We start from the raw sequence: 8,173 nt of genomic DNA on the forward strand, positions 1-8,173 counted from the left end.
CCTGTGATAAGGATGATGGATGGAGCAGAACTGTGGCTCCAGCCAAGAAGCCCGGCAGCTTCCTCGAAACTGAGAGATACTGAGAGAGGGATGGGGCGTATTGGGCGGTGGGGTGGCTATTATTTGGTGGTGGTTGATGGGGGGAGGGTTACCACCGCAAAATTAAATAAAAGTGTGCGAAAAGTGGATGAAGAACTACAAAGATGAGTTTTTCCGGACCCCCAACAAAAAATCTATTCAAATTTTGATTTGAAAAGATGTCAGTGCGTCCAATTATGTTAGATGATGCCCAGTTTGAACTTGCTTAAATACTGTCCTGAAAGAAAAAAAAACCTACACTCAAATAATCATTTTATTAAAATGCACTGTGCATGAGGTCAATAAAAAAAACAGGGGACCTGCTGTATGTTTGAAAACAAAGACTGAAAAAATGAAATGCAAATGTAGCGTACTGAAAAGTTAAATACAACTGAACTGTGCTGAACAAATGCGGATTTGAAAAAGTTCAATATCGCTCATTCCGTGATTCTTTTGCGAGCCACAAGAGGGCGACTGCATCACACACTTTCAGGGTGGTTTATCTTCTCTCTCCTAATTGGGATTATTTCTTTTTTGCAAAGGATACTTCCCATCTTGATTTTTATTTTGTCTCATCTGGTTCGTGTCAACTTTCAGCGGACGGAACGTGGACACGAAATTCCTTAATGATTTGTTTGCCTTCTAGATAGACAAGTGTAGGAATTTTTTGATGGCTAATTTTGTTCAGTTTGGACATTTTGTTTTGGTTATGAAAGGGAGAAGATAGCATTTCCCACGCGCGCATGCACTTCCGCTATTTTGAACATGGTGGACCGACTAATGAGAATTTTGATAAGATAACCATGTGTCATTTTCATGCGATTTGTTTTCATTGCTTTTGGTTGGTTCGCTCAATAACAAATACAGATTTTTTTTTTCCACAGAAAATCAACAAAATTCCTTTTTAGCTAAGCTTCTTGAAGAAGCTTTTCTTTCATTTAAAAAAAAAGCTTTTTCAAAATTTTAAAATTAAAACATTATACATTTTTAACAAAAAAAAAAATCCTCCCCCACCTCAGAATGTAAGACTTCATTTTCTTAACAACTTCTTTAAAGATTTCAACTTTTAAGCAAATACGACACAGAAAAAAAAATAACTTTTTTTCATGGAAAACTACAACTATTTTCTAAAAATAAATATTTTAATTGAATTTAATTTTCTTGAAAAAAACAATTATTTTCTCTTCACATCTCGACTGATTTCCTTAAAAAATATTTTTTTTTTCATAAAACCCTTTTTAAAAATCTTTTTCAGTTGAATTGATTTTTTTAAGTAAGATGATACCTTTTTTTCCCTAATTTCTTAGTTGTTGTTAGCGCAACTCACACTCAAAGATCCACACCACTGACCGCCTTGTAAAAGCTACTCGAACAGCTGAACTTTATTTGGGGTTAATCAGAGGCATTGCAGATGGCGGCAGTTGTGTGCCGACTCTCATTCAACATGACTTTGAATGTGGAACACATCCCCAAATAGATGTGAGGTGGTGTGCACACTTTTGCATGTGTGTGTATCTGTTGGATTTTACTTTCACGAAGGTGCGCGTCGATGCGATGATTGAGGCGTGTTTACGGCAGGCGGCTTAAACATTTACTTTTGCACGCCGAAGGTGAAAAACGCGACAACTCTGGACGACTTCACGCCGGCCGGTGCACGGGGGCCGACATTTATGAGGAACGGGCGGCACGTGACCATGACGCCCGGACACAAAAAATGCGTCAGCTCGGGAAAATGCATGCACACTGACATGGGATCAGTTTTATGCGAGGAAAAATCAATCAATGCGCGTGACTTCCACTTGTTAGGATCTTGTTTCTCCAAGGTGTGTACCATTTTTTTCACCCTGCATAACAACAAATCTTATCTTCATTTTGAATTTTGTCATAGTCAGGACTGGGGGCATCTCAAAGGTGAAGAGCCGTGGACCTAGAGTGGCACCTTGTAGGACACCATCCCCAGCGACGCACAGGTCCATCCTGTGATTTGTACAGCCGCCATCCACCACGACTGGTTTTGTTTTTCACTTGTCTTGACACCTTTTTTCGTGAATTGAGCAAAAGAATTTGTGGCGATCACGTTATCACGTTACTTCCTGTAAAACTTAGCAAATGCCATGTGACATTGGAGAGAGACAATTAGAATTAAGCGTTTGTACAAGCGCCAGATGAGTCATTTCCAGCCTTATTGGTGCAAGTGAGGCCATTACCCTCCAATAACGTGTGTGTGTGTCTGTGTGTGTGCGTGCGTGTGCGTGCTTGAAGAGTGACAGACATGACAGCCTGGCTCAGGCTTATCTCATTGCAGGGCTGACATTAGCAATCAAGAAGGGTGTGTGTGTGCGTGCGTGTGTGTGTGTGTGTGTGTGTGTGTGTGTGTGTGTGTGTGTGTGTGTGTGTGTGTGTAAATCCTGTATTTGACCCTTTACAGTTAACTTTATAAATACTCATATACATACTTTGAGTGTGTATATTCATGAACTGCAAAGCTCGATTCTTGCTCTGGCCTTTCTGTGTGCAGTTTGCATGTTCTCCCCGTGCCTGCGTGGGTTTTCTCCGGGTACTCCTCCCACATTCCAAAAACATGCATGGCAGGTTAATGGAACACTCCTAATCTATCTGACATCGGGCAATAGGCGGGGTACAATCTGAACCGGTTGCCAGCCAAACGCAGGGCACACACAGACGAACAACCATTCGTACTCACAATCGCATCGAGGGACAATTTCGAGACTTCCATGAACCTGCAATGCATGTTTTTGGAATGTGAGAGGAAAGCAGAGTACCCGGAGAAAACCCACGCAGGCACGGGGAGAACATGCAAACTCCACACAGGAAAACCGAAGCTGGGATCAAACCCTGCAACTCTGCACACTGAGGCGGACGTGCTAACCAAGTCTATCACCGTGACGCCCACATATATGTATATGAATTAATTTCCCCAAAGAGGTTAAAGCAATCTTTTTTTTCCCCACTTCAGGATGACAAGGCAAGTCCAAGTGGATGTGGGAAAAGTGGATGGAGACTTTGAGGAGGTGACCGGCGATGAGCACATGACAGGAGGAGCAGACGAGACAAGAAAAGTCCAAAAAAGAAAAGTCATGGGAAAAAAAAAAAACAAGATGAGAGGCGACGAGAGTGATGAGGTGAGGTTGAGCCCGCGCGAAATTTCAACAGCGTTCGTAACGTCACAACCACTACGCCATCGTTTTCACATTCACGTTGGGATATTACAAGAGAAAGATGCTGTTTTTTTTCCCCCCTTTTTAAAAAAAAATTTTTTAGAGAGAAAGTGATCTTAGCCCACAACAGTACATCTCAAATGAAAAAAATTACATTTTATTGAAAATCGGCATTTTCTTTTTCAAGAGTCATGGTCCAATCATTTTTTCTTTGCAAAAATGAAGGGTAAAAATCGAAATAGATGAGAAAACAAAATTCTGGGTGAATGAAGACTTATCGGCAAAAAAAAAAAAAGAACTTCAGAACTATCCAGATTTTTTTTTTAACCAAATTATATGTGAAAAATAAAATCTATTTTTCCAAGGGGGGGAAAAATTACATTTCTGCTTAAAAAAGAAAAGTTACAACATTTGATTGAAGTCAATCATCTTTTAATAAACAGGAAATCGTTGCTCACACACACAAACCAAAACGCTGTTCGGATTAAACTCCGAAAACCTTGGAGGAAAACAACAACGTTAAACGTGCGCCAAACTTGGAGATGATTTTTTTTTTTTTTTTTTTTTTTTTGCCACTAAAGTTGAAAAATGAGGAAGCCTGCCACAGAAAGAAGAGCCACTTCTTGCTGTTTATTTCATTTGCTCTTCACGTCCAACATGAACGATTCTCCCTTTTCTCTTCTTTCTCATGCGCCGGCGCTCCCGTCCGTCGTCACAATACAGATACTCAGTGAATTTGTCTCGAAAAGCTCCTCAACCGGGATTCTTTTGGTTGTTGACAAGACACTTTTTCTCATGGTTTCATCAAGTTCGAACGCCGATCTTTTGGGATGAGTTGAAAGCTAATTTGAGCATTTCCGTCAGAAATGCTCGAACGACTTAACTCGTTTAGTGCCAGATATTTTCATTCCCTTCTTTGCCCTGCCATGTGAAATAATAAACCAATTAGAAATATACGAAGACGTACCTGGGATGAAATGCCTGGATTATTTTATTTTATTTTTTTTAAACGTCTTTTCCATTGAATGTGTTCATGATGAGCTCATCTCTAAAAACTTTTTTTGTGACTCGATGTGCATTTTGTATGGCAGTGCTGGTATGTGGTGGAGGACGGGGGGCCGAGCCCCCTCCCCCCTTGAACGGCCATTAGGGTCCCCCCGCCGAGCGAGGGAGATAAGGAGGGAATTGAAAAAGTGGAGGAAAGAAGAGAAAGAGGCTTCTCCTTCGCTATCTATCTTCTTTTCTTCCCCCCTCGTCTCTTTGAGCTTGATTAGCCTGCGAGCTTTAAGAGGCTCGTTATCAAGCTCGGAGGCCAGGCAACTTCTTCTTCTTCTTCTTCTGACTGATGACACACACACACACACACACACACACACACACACACACACTGCGTGCGTCACTGCGTGTGTGTGTGTGTGTGTGTGTGTGTGTGTGTCCTTGACTGATGTGGAGTCATGATGCCAGAATGCGGTCAAGCGATCGGTCGCGTCGGTGGACCTGAGGGACTCCAACATGTCTGCCGGCCGCTTTGCGTCCGTTCTCATATTTTTTTCTCTCACGTCAAGCGACCGGTCACTCTGTTCATGTAAAACATAAAAATCGCCATTTTTAGGAGTAAGATTGTCCAAGCAGGAGACAAAAAGTTGAGTTATCGCTGTTAGCGCTCATGCTAAATGAAAATGAAAAACAATGACAATTGCTTAAGATGCAAGTTTTGGGAATTGCCAAGAAACTTTGGTCAATGTCTAAAGATGAGTTGTAGACGTTAGTGCAAATGGTAATTGAACTGAAATGACAAACCCTCAAAATGCACATTTTGAGAATTGACAATAAAAAATAAAAAAAAACATTAAAATTGACAAAAAATCGAGGTCAATAAAAATCATTCTCATTTTGAAGCATCAAGATCTGTTTTAAGCATTTCGACAAACGCTTAAACAAAATGTGAAATCACGATTCCTCAAAAAAGTAACGCAAATGAAAGTTCCCAAATGACTTTCCTTCTTCTGTTTGGCCAAACAGAAAGACCGAAAGCACGAAAAACATTTTCGTGACCGTTACAATTAATTTTAGGTACTTTTATGAACTGAAGCTTCAGTTCTCTTTTTTTCACCTCAGTGGTTTTTTTTTTTAAGCACTCTGGTTGTCAGGACGGCTTTAACGTTCCCAGCCGTCCCACTGATGCATCTGTCCGGCTCGCTTTTGTTTATGGCGTCAAGAATGTTAAGGCTACACGTTAGCCTTGGCTACTTCACGTGTGCGATTGTGTGCCCCAAAAGTGGCCTGCTGAAAAAAGAAGGCGGGGGAGGGCTGGGGGGCAATTTGGCCATCCAATCGGGTGCAGATCTGGTGAATTTTGCTGGCTGTTTAGTCTAGCAATCACCATGGTGACAAGGAGTCTAGCTTTAAGGATTTTTTGGAAGGTGGGGCAGGAGGGGGGGTACAGCAAGTGAGGACGAATGGGGGGCGTGGGTCAGGGTAGTTAGAGGCGCTCCGGGTCAGCCAGGATTAAACGGCGTCCTTCAAACCAAACGTGTGCAATTGCACTCGTTTGGTCCACAAGAGAAAAAAAAAACGTTTCAACAAAAACTAAAAACTTGTCCCCCCAAAAAATGAAAAGTTGAGTTAGAAAATATCAAAGAAATGATCTTGGGTTAGAATTTTCATCTTGATTGAGATCTTTCTCCTCTGAAACTTTTTTTTGTTTTGGTTTTTGTGAGAACAATCTTTTCTTTTTGAAGAACAAGTTTTCTGAATTTTTTTTTTTAAATAAATACCTCGTAAAACATATTTTCCCCAAAATTGTCCAAAAATTAAAAAAAAAAAAAAAAACATTTTTAAGTGCGTACCCACTAAATATAAGATTCCAAGGAATAAATTGGACAGATGTTACAGCCACAATGACACGACTAAAGATTAAAATGATGACAATGAATGTTTTTTTTTTCCTCAAAAAATTTTATCTGTTCACATTTTTGAGGGGGTTGGAGGGGGCAATTCGTGCAAAATATCAGTGATGTCAAGGTCGTTGAAAAAGCATTTACAATCCATGCAGCGCTACCGAAACGGCACGCAACCTCAGTACAAGTCATCGGGTGAAGGTTGCGTGGAGCGGCCCAAATAAAAGGGGGGTGTCAAGGCTTGTGTCGCACAGCCATAGAAAGGCACGCACGCACGAACGCACGCGCTCGGCTGGTCTGGACAGTTTTAAGTCTGTGCTGACAGTGAAAGGCAATTCCTGAGACTTGGTTCTCGGCCAAGCACACTTTTGATTGGGAGCCGTCTGCATCCGCGCTCACGTTTTTTCACACTCGTCCTCTTGTCTACACTTCGCCATGAGCTCATGTGTTTTTGGTCGAAGGCCCAAATGTTCCCCCGAGAAAAGATCCAAACTAACACGGATCAACGCGCGTGTGTTTTTTGGCCACGGATAGCAGCAAGTCAAATACGCGTGAGCAAGAGTTATAGATCGTCTTCAGCCTTTCAACGAAGCTCGAGATGCACTTTGCGGCGGCCGTATATCACCGCGCTAACCCCGCTAATGACCGCGCGATGGAGGAAAAAGCTCTCCCCCGTCGTCCGATACTGACCCCCAGTGGACGATGACTGAATCGTCACAAGGATTCCCCGAAACGGACTTAAGAGGACGACACCAATTGGAAAAATTGCACGACCAAAGTGACATTGTGATCGTGAGTTCGGCAATTTCAACACCATTATTTACAATAGCAAGGAAACAAAGGCTAAAGCCTCATTTTAAATAATAGTCCAAATAAAATTAGGGTGGATAGTACTTGAAAAAGGTCATACTAAAAAAGACGAAAGTCAATTATCCAGAATCACTGAAGAAGTTGGATTAAAAAAAAAAAAAATCTGTAAAAATGTCATACTTTGAGGAGGGGGGGGGGAAACGGATTCTTTTCAAAGCCAATCATATTTTTGGAAAAAAAATGTCAAGGTATAAATTGTATGTTACCCGAAACAAACTCACTTTTAAGGAATATTTTTTAAATATTCTTTTGTTTTAGAAGTATTTTTTTAAGATTTCCTTCTCCATGAACAACGTTGTGTTTTTGAGAAATAAAACCATATTTAAAAAAAAATCAATTGCTTTTTTTCCAGCTTTTTTCCTTCGCATAGTTTTTTAAAAACTTTTTAATTGTTGCACCTTTTGTTTTGCAAAAGACAGTTTTCATCCTGCATTCTACAAACGTATTAAACTCCAATTTCAAGTTCACAATTATTACTTTTTTTTAACCGTCATAAAAAATAAAAAACTAAACAGATCTTGTAAAAAGAAAACCTTTTTCAAAATCATTTTTCTTCTGACATTTTGACTTTAGTCTCAGAAAAATATCGCTTCTTGTGAAATCACAACTGAAGGGCCTCCCTCCCAATCATGCACATTGCAACTTATTTTGTCACTTGCGATGTCACAACCTTTTGCTTTTATTTTGTAAAACAAGTTTCTAAGCTGCCTTGATGCCCTTTTATTTCCTGGAGTCAACATTTCTTCCAAAATGGCAACTTTCAGTTCCACAAATTCACTTCTGTAAAATCCCCCCGCCCCCCTCTCGAATCGGACCTGCTCAAACCGTTCCGAACGTTGTCGCTGAATTTGCCCAGGAGGCCTGTCGTCTACCGAGAGGCCTGAATGTTTTGATTGACAATCTCGTTCTGATTGAAATAGACGGCCAAATCAGCAGGAGTCCGAAAAGTCTGGGCCCGTGCGCCCCTTTGCCCTCGACCCTCGCCCTCCCCTTCGCACGCACGCACGGCCGCAGTTATCAGACGCTCCCCGCTGCCGTTGTTTTCAGAGGTCAGAGTTGTTTGTTTGCCCGCAGGCTCGCGCTGTGATAGTCCGACTACGCCTGAGCGCCCCACGCATATGTCGTCGCCCCCCCCCCCCCCCCACC

The 8,173-nt window shown here is 41.4% G+C and overlaps 1 long non-coding RNA gene across 3 annotated transcripts in view; it reads left to right on the forward strand.

The window, feature by feature from the left end:
* The window catches only part of LOC109508245 (uncharacterized), a 35,313-nt gene that overhangs the window by 17,002 nt on the left and 10,138 nt on the right, over window positions 1–8,173 (forward strand). For all 3 annotated transcript variants that reach the window (XR_002166623.1, XR_002166622.1, XR_002166624.1), the window contains one exon: window positions 3,056–3,221. This is a non-coding gene — a long non-coding RNA (uncharacterized LOC109508245). The remainder of the gene's footprint in view (window positions 1–3,055; window positions 3,222–8,173) is intronic.

The sequence above is a fragment of the Hippocampus comes genome, unplaced genomic scaffold, assembly GCF_001891065.2.
Source record: "Hippocampus comes isolate QL1 unplaced genomic scaffold, H_comes_QL1_v1.1 scaffold265, whole genome shotgun sequence".
NCBI classification, from domain to species: domain Eukaryota; kingdom Metazoa; phylum Chordata; class Actinopteri; order Syngnathiformes; family Syngnathidae; genus Hippocampus; species Hippocampus comes.